The sequence below is a fragment of the Capra hircus genome, chromosome 8 (genome assembly GCF_001704415.2).
Source record: "Capra hircus breed San Clemente chromosome 8, ASM170441v1, whole genome shotgun sequence".
NCBI classification, from domain to species: domain Eukaryota; kingdom Metazoa; phylum Chordata; class Mammalia; order Artiodactyla; family Bovidae; genus Capra; species Capra hircus.
In genome coordinates, this window is record NC_030815.1 from 51,681,082 (window position 1) to 51,694,314 (window position 13,233).

Genomic DNA, 13,233 nt, shown 5'->3' on the forward strand with positions numbered 1-13,233 from the left:
GTATGCCCAGCAGTGGGATTGCTGGGTCATATGGTAGTTCTATTTGCAATTTTTTAAGGAATCTCCACACTGTTCTCCATAGTGGCTGTACTAGTTTGCATTCCCACCAACAGTGTAGGAGGGTTCCCTTTTCTCCACACCCTCTCCAGCATTTATTGCTTGCAGATTTTTGGATCGCAGCCATTCTGACTGGTGTGAAGTGGTACCTCATTGTGGTTTTGATTTGCATTTCTCTAATAATGAGTGATGTTGAGCATCTTTTCATGTGTTTGTTAGCCATCTGTATGTCTTCTTTGGAGAAATGTCTATTTAGTTCTTTGGCCCATTTTTTGATTGGGTCGTTTATTTTTCTGGAATTGAGCTGCATAAGTTGCTTGTATATTTTTGAGATTAGTTGTTTGTCAGTTGCTTCATTTGCTATTATTTTCTCCCATTCAGAAGGCTGTCTTTTCACCTTGCTTATAGTTTCCTTTGTTGTGCAGAAGCTTTTAATTTTAATTAGATCCCATTTGTTTATTTTTGCTTTTATTTCCAGAATTCTGGGAGGTGGATCATAGAGGATCCTGCTGTGATTTATGTCTGAGAGTGTTTTGCCTATGTTCTCCTCTAGGAGTTTTATAGTTTCTGATCTTACATTTAGATCTTTAATCCATTTTGAGTTTATTTTTGTGTACGGTGTTAGAAAGTGATCTAGTTTCATTCTTTTACAAGTGGTTGACCAGTTTTCCCAGCACCACTTGTTAAAGAGATTGTCTTTACTCCATTGTATATTCTTGCCTCCTTTGTCAAAGATAAGGTGTCCATATGTGTGTGGATTTATCTCTGGGCTTTCTATTTTGTTCCATTGATCTATATGTCTGTCTTTGTGCCAGTACCATACTGTCTTGATGACTGTGGCTTTGTAGTAGAGCCTGAAGTCAGGCAAGTTGATTCCTCCAGTTCCATTCTTCTTTCTCAAGATTGCTTTGGCAATTCGAGGTTTTTTGTATTTCCATACAAATCTTGAAATTATTTGTTCTAGTTCTGTGAAAAATGTGGCTGGTAGCTTGACAGGGATTGCATTGAATTTGTAAATTGCTTTGGGTAGTATACTCATTTTCACTATATTGATTCTTCCGATCCATGAACATGGTATATATCTCCATCTGTTAGTGTCCTCTTTGATTTCTTTCATCAGTGTTTTATAGTTTTCTATATATAGGTCTTTAGTTTCTTTAGGTAGATATATTCCCAAGTATTTTATTCTTTCCATTGCAATGGTGAATGGAATTGTTTCCTTAATTTCTTTTTCTACTTTCTCATTATTCGTGTATAGGAATGCAAGGGATTTCTGTGTGTAAATTTTATATCCTGCAACTTTACTATATTCATTGATTAGCTCTAGTAATTTTCTGGTGGAGTCTTTAGGGTTTTCCATGTAGAGGATCATGTCATCTGCAAACAGTGAGAGTTTTACTTCTTCTTTTCCAATTTGGATTCCTTTTATTTCTTTTTCTGCTCTGATTGTTGTGGCCAAAACTTCCAGAACTATGTTGAATAGTAGCGGTGAAAGTGGGCACCCTTGTCTTGTTCCTGACTTTAGGGGAAATGCTTTCAATTTCTCACCATTGAGGATAATGTTTGCTGTGGGTTTGTCATATATAGCTTTTATTATGTTGAGGTATGTTCCTTCTATTCCTGCTTTCTGGAGAGTTTTTATCATAAATGGATGTTGAATTTTGTCAAAGGCCTTCTCTGCATCTATTGAGATAATCATATGGTTTTTATTTTTCAATTTGTTAATGTGGTGAATTACATTGATTGATTTGCGGATACTGAAGAATCCTTGCATCCCTGGGATAAAGCCCACTTGGTCATGGTGTATGATCTTTTTAATGTGTTGTTGGATTCTGATTACTAGAATTTTGTTGAGGATTTTTGCATCTATGTTCATCAGTGATATTGGCCTGTAGTTTTCCTTTTTTGTGACATCTTTGTCAGGTTTTGGTATTAGGGTGATGGTGGCCTCATAGAATGAGTTTGGAAGTTTACCTTCCTCTGCAATTTTCTGGAAGAGTTTGAGGAGGATAGGTGTTAGCTCTTCTCGAAATTTTTGGTAGAATTCAGCTGTGAAGCCGTCTGGACCTGGGCTTTTTTTGCTGGAAGATTTCTGATTACCGTTTCAATTTCCGTGCTTGTGATGGGTCTGTTAAGATTTTCTATTTCTTCCTGGTTCAGTTTTGGAAAATTGTACTTTTCTAAGAATTTGTCCATTTCTTCCACGCTGTCCATTTTATTGGCATACAACTGCTGATAGTAGTCTCTTATGATCCTTTGTATTTCTGTGTTGTCTGTTGTGATCTCTCCATTTTCATTTCTAATTTTATTGATTTGATTTTTCTCTCTTTGCTTCTTGATGAGTCTGGCTAATGGTTTGTCAATTTTATTTATCCTTTCAAAGAACCAGCTTTTGGCTTTGTTGATTTTTGCTATGGTCTCTTTTGTTTCTTTTGCATTTATTTCTGCCCTAATTTTTAAGATTTCTTTCCTTCTACTAACTCTGGGGTTCTCCAACTCTTCCTTTTCTAGTTGCTTTAGTTGCAGAGTTAGGTTATTTATTTGACTTTTTTCTTGTTTCTTGAGGTATGCCTGTATTGCTATGATCTTTCCTCTTAGCACTGCTTTTATAGTGTCCCACAGGTTTTGGGTTGTTGTGTTTTCATTTTCATTAGTTTCTATGCATATTTTGATTTCTTTTTTGATTTCTTCTGTGATTTGTTGGTTATTCAGAAGTGTGTTGTTCAACCTCCATGTGTTGGAATTTTTAATAGTTTTTCTCCTGTAATTGAGATCTAATCTTAATGCATTATGGTCAGAAAAGATGCTTGGAATGATTTCGATTTTTTTGAATTTATCAAGTTTAGATTTATGGCCCAGGATGTGATCTATCCTGGAGAAGGTTCCATGAGCACTTGAAAAAAAAGTGAAATTCATTGTTTTGGGGTGAAATGTCCTATAGATATCAATTAGGTCTAACTGATCTAATGTATCATTTAAAGTTTGCGTTTCTTTGTTAATTTTCTGTTTAGTTGATCTGTCCATAGGTGTGAGTGGGGTATTAAAGTCTCCCACTATTATTGTGTTATTGTTGATTTCCCCTTTCATACTTGTTAGCATTTGTCTTACATATTGCAGGGCTCCTATATTGGGGGCATATATATTTATAATTGTTATATCTTCTGCTTGGATTGTTCCTTTGATCATTATGTAGTGGCCTTCTTTGTCTCTTTTCACAGCCTTTGTTTTAAAGTCTATTTTATCGAATATGAGTATTGCCACTCCTGCTTTCTTTTGGTCTCTATTTGCGTGGTATATCTTTTTCCAGCCCTTCACTTTCAGTCTGTATGTGTCCCTTGTTTTGAGGTGGGTCTCTTGTAAGCAGCATATAGAGGGGTCTTGTTTTTGTATCCATTCGGCCAATCTTTGTCTTTTGGTTGGGGCGTTCAACCCATTTACGTTTAAGGTAATTATTGATAAGTGTGATCCCGTTACCATTTACTTTATTGTTTTGGGTTCGGGTTTATACACCCTTTTCGTGTTTCCTGTCTAGAGAATATCCTTTAGAATTTGTTGGAGAGCTGGTTTGGTGGTGCTGAATTCTCTCAGCTTTTGCTTGTCTGTAAAGCTTTTGGTTTCTCCTTCGTATTTGAATGAGATCTTTGCTGGGTACAGTAATCTGGGCTGTAGGTTATTGTCTTTCATCACTTTTAAGTATGTCTTGCCATTCCCTCCTGGCCTGAAGAGTTTCTATTGAAAGATCAGCTGTTATCCTAATGGGAATCCCCTTGTGTGTTATTTGTTGTTTTTCCCTTGCTGCTTTTAATATTTGTTCTTTGTGCTTGATCTTTGTTAATTTGATTAATATGTGTCTTGGGGTGTTTTGCCTTGGGTTTATCCTATTTGGAACTCTCTGTGTTTCTTGGACTTGGGTGATTATTTCCTTCCCCATTTTAGGGAAGTTTTCAACTATTATCTCCTCAAGGATTGTCTCATGATCTTTCTTTCTGTCTTCTTCTTCTGGGACTCCTATAATTCGAATGTTGGAGCGTTTCATATTGTCCTGGAGGTCTCTGAGATTGTCCTCATTTCTTTTAATTCGTTTTTCTTGTTTCCTCTCTGATTCATTTATTTCTACCATTCTATCTTCTATTTCACTAATCCTATCTTCTGCCTCCGTTATTCTACTAATTGTTGCCTCCAGAGTGTTTCTGATCTCATTTATTGCATTATTCATTATATTTTGACTCTTTTTTATTTCTTCTAGGTCCTTGTTAAACCTTTCTTGCATCTTCTCAATCCTTGTCTCTAGCCTATTTATCTGTGATTCCATTTTGATTTCAAGATTTTGGATCATTTTCACTATCAATATTTGGAATTCCTTCTCCGGTAGATTCCCTACTTCTTCCACTTTTGTTTGGTTTGGTGGGCAACTCTCCTGTTCCTTTACCTGCTGTGTATTCCTCTGTCTCTTCATCTTGGTTATATTGCTGCGTTTGGGGTGGCCTTTTTATATTCTGGGAATTTGTGGAGTTCTCTTTATTATGGAGCTTCCTCACTTTGGGTGGGGTTCTATCAGTGGCTTGTCAAGGTTTCCTGGTTAGGGAGGCTTGTGTTGGAGTTTTGGTGGGTGGAGCTGGGTTTCTTCTCTCTGGAGTGCAATGGAGTGACCCGTAATGGGTTACGAGACATCAAAGGTTTTGGGATAATTTTGAGCTGCCTGTATATTGAAGCTCAGGGGAGTGTTCCTGTGTTGCTGGAGAATTTGCGTGGTATGTCTTGTTTTGGAATTTGTTGGCCCTTGGGTGGAGCTTGGTTTCAGTGTAGGTATGAAGGCATTAGATGGGCTCCTATTGCTTAATGTTCCCTGAATTCAAGAGTTCTCTAATGTTTTCAGGCTTTGGATTTAAGCCTCCTGCTTCTGGTTTTCAGTTTTATTTTTACAGTAGCCTCTAGACTTCTCCATCTATACAGCACCGATGATAAAACATCTAGGTTAAAGATGAAAAGTTTCTCCACATTGAGGGACACTCAGAGAGGTTCACTGAGTTATAAGGAGAAGAGAAGATGGAGGGGGTAGTTAGAGGTAACTGGAATGAGATGCGGTGAGATCAAAAGAGAAGAGAGCAAGCTAGCCAGTAGTCACTTCCTTATGTGCGCTCTATAGTCTGGACCGCTCAGAGGTATTTACAGAGTTATACGAGGAAGAGGAGAGGGAGGAAGTAGACAGAGGTGACCAGGAGGATCAGAGAGAGGAATGAGTAGGAGAGAGACAAATCCTGCCAGTAACCTGTTCCTTAGGTGTTCTCCACCGTCTGGAACACACAGAGATTCACAGAGTTGGATAGAGGAGAGATGGGGGAGAAAAGAGACAGAGGCCACCTGGTGGAGAAAAAGGAGAGTCCAGAGGAGGAGAGAGTGGTCAAGCCAGTAATCTCGCTCTCAGGTAAACTGGGATAGTGAAGTTTGGGTTTTTAAATGTACAAAATTGACCACAAAAACCTAAGAGCAAAGATTAAAAATCTGTTTTTGAAGACAATGATCTGCTTTTCTGGTTGCCTGATGTCCTCTGCCAGCCTACAGAAGTTGTTTTGTGAAGTTTGCTCAGCGTTGAAATGTTCTTTTGAGGAATTTGTGAGGGAGAAAGTGGTCTTCCCGTCCTATTCCTCCACCATCTTTCCCTCTCCCCCTCGCTACTGTTCAATTTAAAGGCATCATGATTAGCATAAAAAGAATTGAGGAAAAGCATAATATTGTGAACCATAGTATACTTTGCAGTTGTATTATTTTCTGATAAAATACTATTATTTAATCATAATTAAATATGCATTCATTAAAACCCTAGACCTACAGATTTTGCTTATGCAGGTTATCAGAATTCTTTACCATATAACTTAGTTAGGAAAGCTGATTCTTATTTTCTACCCATCAGCCATATAAATCTATCTTCCATCAGAAAAAGTCTTTTACTTGAAATAGCATATAGTTCAGAGAATATTTTTCTAGTACATATAAAACAATATACCACATTTTGCAAAATACATTATCAAAAATATTCAGGATTAAATTATTATAAATCTAATCTAATTAATACATCCATTCTACAATATGTTTTTAAGATAATAAATCAATGCCCTGTTACTCATTTTCTACCTAATGAAAATGTAAAATGTTTCTAAGATTTTGTTTTTATGAAGCAAGAAGTATGATTAAAAAGGAATGAAATTTAGCAAATATATTTTGATGCTTGGCTTTTAGGAGTAATAATTACATTTTAAATATCAGAAATAACTACATATTCATGAAACATTACAGTCAAATTTTACTTAGGTACTTAATGAAAAAGCATATTCTGCCAAAAATTGAATAATTGGCTAGCATTTCTTGTTAATTCAAAATGAAAATACTAAATATTTTATAAGATAAAATATTATTCTTGAAATAATATTTTGAAACATATTTTTTATAAAATAGTAATTACTATTAAATGATACATCAGAATTTTAAAGTGATTACACACAAGTTTCATCCATGGGTTTTACCCACTGTGTCTGAAACATTCGGATAGTACTGAGAAATATCCTAGTTTTATTTATTTATTTATTTATTAAAAATTTTTTTGATCATACCACATGACATGCAGAATCTTAGTTCCCCAACCAGGGATCCAACCCATGCTCCCTGCATTGGAAACATGAGTCTTAACCACTGGACTGCCAGGCAAGGCCTTATGTTATACTTAAAAGGATCTACCACACCAACCTATACTCAATATGCCAGCAAATTTGAAAACTCAACAGTGACCTCAGGACTGGAAAAGTTCAGTTTTCATTCCAATCCCAAAGAAGGGCAATAACAAAGAATGTTCAAACTACAGTACAATTGCTCTCATTTCACATGCTAGCAAGGCAATGCTCAAAATCCTTCTATCTAAGCTTCAACAGTATGTGAATTGAGAAATTCCATATACAGAAGTGGGAGTTAGAAAAGGCAGAAGAGCCAGAGATCAAGTTGCCAACATCTGCTGGATCATAGAAAAAGCAAGAGATCTCCAGAAAAACATATACTTCTGATTCATTAATGATGCTAAAACCTTTGTGTGGATCACAACAAGCTGTGGAAAATTCTTAGAGATGGGAATACCAGATCACCTTACCTGCCTCCTGAGAAACCTGTATGCTGGTCAAGAAGCAACAGTTGGTACAGGACATGGAACAACAGACTTGTTCCAAATAGGGAAAGAAGTACATCAAGGCTATATATTGTCACCTTGCTTATTTAACTCATATGCAGAGTACATCATGTGAAATGTGGGGCTGGATGAAGCACAAGCTGGAATCTAGATTGCAGCGAGAAATATCAATAACTTCAGATATGCAGATGGCATCACCCTTATGGCAGAAAGCAAAGAACTAAAAGAGCCTCTTGATGAAAGTGAAAGAGGAAAGTGAAAAAGCTGGCTTAAAACTCAGCATTCAAAAAACTAAGATCATGGCATCTGTCCCATCACTTCATGGCAAATAGATGGCGAAACCATGGAAACAGTGATAGACTTTAATTTCCTGGGCTCCAAAATCAGTGAAGATGGTGACTGCAGCCATGAAATTAAAAGACGCTTCCTCCTTGGAAGAAAAGCTATGACAAACCTAGACAATGTATTAAAAATATAAAGTGCAGAGACATTACTTTGCCAACAAAGATCCATATAGTCAAAACTATGGCTTTTCTAGTAGTTTTGTATGGATATGAGAGTTAGACCGTAAAGAAGGCTGAGTGCTAAAGAATTAATGCTTTCCAAAGAACTGTGGTGCTAGAGAAGATTCTTGAAAGTCCCTTGGACTGCAAGGAGATCAAACCAGTCAATCCTAAAGGAAATCAGTCCTGAATATTCATTGGAAAGATTGATGTTGAAGCTGGAGCTCCAATACTTTGGCCACCTGAAGTGAACAGCGGACTCATTGGAAAAGACCCTGATGCTGGGAAAGATTGAGGGCAGGATAAGAAAGGGATAACAGAACCTGAGATGGTCGAATGGCACCACCAACTCAGTGGACGTGAGTGTGAGCAAGCTCCAGGAAATGGTGAAAGACAGGGAAGCTGGCGTGATGCAGTCCATGGGGTCACAAAGAGAGGGACTCAACTTAGCAAATAAACACCACCACCTGTTTATACTGCTTCAGTTGTTGAAAGATGCTTTTTGTTCTCAGCTAGTTGTATGTGAGAATAAGTTTGCTGAGTAGCTGAAATGAATTTGTATTTTGATAATTTTTGAAACTGTTTCTGTGTTCTGTTATTTTCTACTTCTTTGCTTTGCTCTTGTGGGAACTTCCCTCAGTGTTATGAAGCCTCCATAGACAGGGACTTAAATAAATCTGTCATTACTGACATACTGTATCACATATCTGAATTCTGAATATGCCAGCAAGAACAAACGTACCCACTTTCCAAGAATAAGCTTCACCCCAAACTGCAGTTCAGTATGTATAAGAAAGGCTGTCCTACCAGGTAATGGGGGCTCGATCCATCATTAACAAGCCTTCTCCTTTAGATGGCACTGTTGAGATTTCTACCCACCAGGAAAGATTTTTCAATGAATGAAAAGAAATGCCTTTGTTTTGTCAACTGAGAGAAAAACCATTGTGACCTTAGACTCAGTTTCAGCTACTGAAATTTCAGGAAGCTGTGTATGTGGATGTTCAAAATCTAGAATTGAATATCTAAATCTGTGCCTGAAAAACCCTTGGAAAATCTTTGTTTGCCCCAATTTAAGGAATGCTGCTGCTGCTGCTGCTGCTGCTAAGTTGCTTCAGTCGTGTCCGACTCTGCAACCCCATAGACTGCAGCCCACCAGGCTCCTCCATCCCTGGGATTTTCCAGGCAAGAATACTTGAGTGGGTTGCCATTTCCTTCTCCATTGCATGCATGCTGGCCTAATCCATTTTCTCCTTGCAGTGTTTAGATTCAGCTGATGGTCGTCTGTGTGACTTTTGTGGTTTGTATGGGTGTGATATACTTATTAACTTGCCCAAGGATTCCTCTATGAGATCTCTATCCCTGAGGAATCTGGGAAGGTTTGAATCCAGAAATGACAGTGAATAGCTAGGTTTTCAGACTTGGTCTAATCTCTCTTCAAAGACCTGCTCCAGTCTCTACAGTGGTACAGGAAAGGGTGGGCCTTTTAAGCTCCTTGGGTCACAGCCACTTCCTGATTAGTGCAGGAGCTGAAAAATTGCTCATTGTGAAGTGCCAGGGTAACACTTCCTGGTTAACACAATTAGTAAACCCTCAGGGGAGATCATTGCAATGTTTTAACCACATCTTGTTCACTCTTCTGTGGACTTCATTTATATAATCAAAAAACATTATGTTTAATAGTGTTAGTGTAAGTTGTTTTAATTATTTTGTAATCTTGATCATAATTTTCAAACAATCAGAATTTCATTAATGAAATATCCTATATTTCATGTTTTCAATTTTAAATAGGAACATTTAACATGTTTCCATTCATTCATTCAGCAAATATCTATTCAAAACTTGTGTGTCAGGCAATTATAGTAAGTGAAGTGGATGCAAAGATGAAAAAAGACAAAATTGTAAACTACAGAGGTGGAGAATAGATTAGTGGTTGCCAGGGGACACGGACAGGGCAAGGAGGTGTGTGCCACTAAAAAGGGGTAACACAAGAGAGTTCCTCTGTGGTGATGGAACAGTTCTGAGTCCAAAGGTAGATGAAAAAAAGATGTCGAGAAATTTTTTCTTAAAGGGCCAGAGAGTCAATATTTTAAGGAAGTTATGCTTGGAGAAACAATCAATATTAGCATGAAAAAGTGATTGTCTTGTAGATGGTTCACTTTGAAAAACTTGAAGAACTACTTTTACAGCTCTGACAGAACCTCCAGATCTGAATCTACTATTTTAGGATGAAACTGGAAGCCCTAGCAACAGAGCAAAGGGATATACAAGTTTATGAGGAATATGGAGGACAAAGAAAAGAAGGGAGAACAGAAAGAGGGTGATTCCACATGCTCAGCAGAAGTGGACTCTGAAAAGACCGACACAGTAGGAAAAGCAATGATTTTACATTAGAGTTGGCAAAATATGACTCGGGCAAATCTGACTGACTGCTTGCTTTTGTAAGTAAAGTTCTTTTGGAACACAGCTCCATCTGTTCATTTCTGTATTGTCTATGCCTGTGTTAGCACCACCACAGCAGACTTAAGTACAGTTGGCTCTCAGGTATCTTAGGTATCCATAGGTTTGAATCCATATCCTTGGATTCAAACAACCTTGAATTGAAAATATCTTTTTAAAAAAATTCAGAAAGCTCTGAGAAGCAAAACTTGAAACTGCTGTGTACCAACAACTATCTGCATTGTATCTACATTTATTCAGTTCAGTTCAGTTGCTCGGGCATGTCCAACTCTTTGCAACCCCATGAGCTGCAGCACGCCAGGCCTCCCTGTCCAATACCAACTCCCTGAGCCTGCCCAAACTTATGTCCATTGAGTCAGTGATGCCATCCAACCATCTCACCCTCTGTCATCCCCTTCTCCTCCTGCCTTCAATCTTTCAGAGCATCAGGGTCTTTTCAAATGAGTCTGTTCTTCATATCAGATGACCAAAGCATTAGAGTTTCACCTTCAACATCAGGCCTTCCATGAACACCCAGGACTGATGTCCTTTAGGATGGTCTGGTTGGATCTCCTTGCAGTCCATGGGACTCTCAAGAATCTTCTCCAACACCACAGTTCAAAAGCATCAATTCTTTGGCACAGCTTTCTTTATAGTCCAACTGTCACATCCATACGTGACTACTGGAAAAACCATATCCTTGACTAGACAGACCTTTGTTGGCAAAGAAATGTCTCTGCTTTTGAATATGCTGTCTAGATTGATCATAACTTTCCTTCCAAGGAGTAAGCGTCTTTTAATTTCATGGCTGCAATCACCATCTGCCATGATTTTGGAGCCCAAAAACTGAAGTCTGACACTGTTTCCCCATCTATTTCCCATGAAGTGATGGGACCAGATGCCATGATCTTCGTTTTCTGAATGTTGAGCTTTAAGCCAACTTTTTCACTCTCCTCTTTCACTTTCATCAAGAGGCTCTTTAGTTCTTCTTCACTCTCTGACATAAGGGTGGTGACACCTGCATATCTGAGGTTATTGATATTTCTCCCAGAAATCTTGATTCCAGCTGTGCTTCCTCCAGCCCAGTGTTTCTCATGATGTACTCTGCATATAAGTTAAATAAGCAGGCTGACAATATACAGCCTTGACGTACTCCTTTTCCTATTTGGAACCAGTCTGTTGTTCCATGTCTAGTTCTAACTGTTGCTTCCTGACCTGCATACAGATATCTCAGGAGGCAGGTCAGGTGGTCTAGTATTCCCATCTCTTTCAGAATTTTCCACAGTTTATTGTGATCCACACGGTCAAAGGCTTTGGCATAGTCAACAAAGCAGATGTTTTTCTGGAACTCTCTTGCTTTTTTGATGATCCAGCGAATTTTGGCAATTTGATCTCTGGTTCCTCTGCCTTTTCTAAAACCAGCTTGAACATCTGGAAGTTCATGGTTCATGTATTACTGAAGCCTGGCTTGGAGAATATTGAGCATTACTTTACTAGCACGTGAGATGAGTGCAATTGTGCGGTAGTTTGAGCATTCTTTGGCATTGCCTTTCTTTGGGATTGGAATGAAAACTGACCTTTTCCAGTCCTGTGGCCATTGCTGAGTTTTCCAAATTTGCTGACATATGGAGCGCAGCACTTTCACAGCATTATCTTTTAGGATTTGAAATAGCTCAACTGTAATTCCGTCACCTCCACTAGCTTGGTTCATAGTGATGCTTCCTAAGGCCCCCTTGACTTCACATTCTAGGATGTCTGGCTCTGGGTCATGAAGACCTTTTGCGTACAATTCTTCTGTGTATTCTTGCCACCTCTTCTTAATATCTTCTGCTTCTGTCAGGTCCATACCATTTCTGTCCTTTATTGAGCCCATCTTTGCATGAAATGTTCCTCTGGTATCTCTAATTTTCTTAAAGAGATCTCTAGTCTTTTCAATTCTATTATTCTATTAGATATTATAAGTAATCCAGAGATGCCAAAGTACATGGGAGGGTGTGCTTAGATTACATGCAAATACTAAACTATCTTATATAAGAGACTTGAGCATCCAAGAATTTTATTATCTGCATGGTATCCTGGAACTAATTCACCTAGGATACCAAGGGACCATTGTAATTGTAACTGAGCCAATATGGTCCACAAAGCCTAAAATATTTACTGGGCTTGACAAAAAAGTTTCCTGATCCCTATTTTGCATTGACTTTGGACTCTGTGGCTTTCTTTCTGTCATTGTGTTATACCCACTCAGGTATCATAAACATAACTTGGGAGTTATTAATATATTGAGTTCATCATGCAGCAGAGTTCTCTATAGATGTTAACAAAATTTTGTGTAACTTCTATGTGAAATAGAGAATGAAAAAAGTAAATCTATGATTCAATTGAAAAAAAAGTAAGTTTTAGAAGAGAAAATGTAGCCTAAAGTCATATAAAATATAAATACACTCACAAGATAAAATACATATTTTTATATACTTACAGAACAGTGGTTATGATGGTGAGGGTATAGGGCATTATCACTTTCTGGTTTTCACATTTCAGTATTTATTTGGATTTTGTGCGAAGGATATTATTTAGTAATCAGAGGGGAAGAAAAGCTCCTGAGAAAATAAACAAGTAAGAACATAAAATATTACCAGTCCAGGTATATTCAAAGAAGAGGAGATTACTTCCAGCTAGTCGGAAGGAAGCAAACAGCATAATAAGATAATGCTAAATCCTAAAAGCAGTGTATTAGCAACAAGGCAACTGTCTGTGTTAGAATGGAAGGAGAAGGGTTGACTGGGCAGAGATTCCATGCTGTCAGGCCAGAGGGGAGGGAATATCACTATAAAGTCACACAAGGAAAACTAAAGAAAAATAAATTTCAAGATATGAGATTTTAAAATATTTTGAAGTATCAGGCAATTGTTATACAATATTGAACATGAGTAAAATTTGATAACTTTATTTAATCATTAATTTCTGAAATAAAGATGGCAGCTTATTCATTTTAATGAACTGACCTGGCTTCCAAGACAATATGTACAACATTTAATGTAAGTGGTGAATTATTATTCTCTTGAC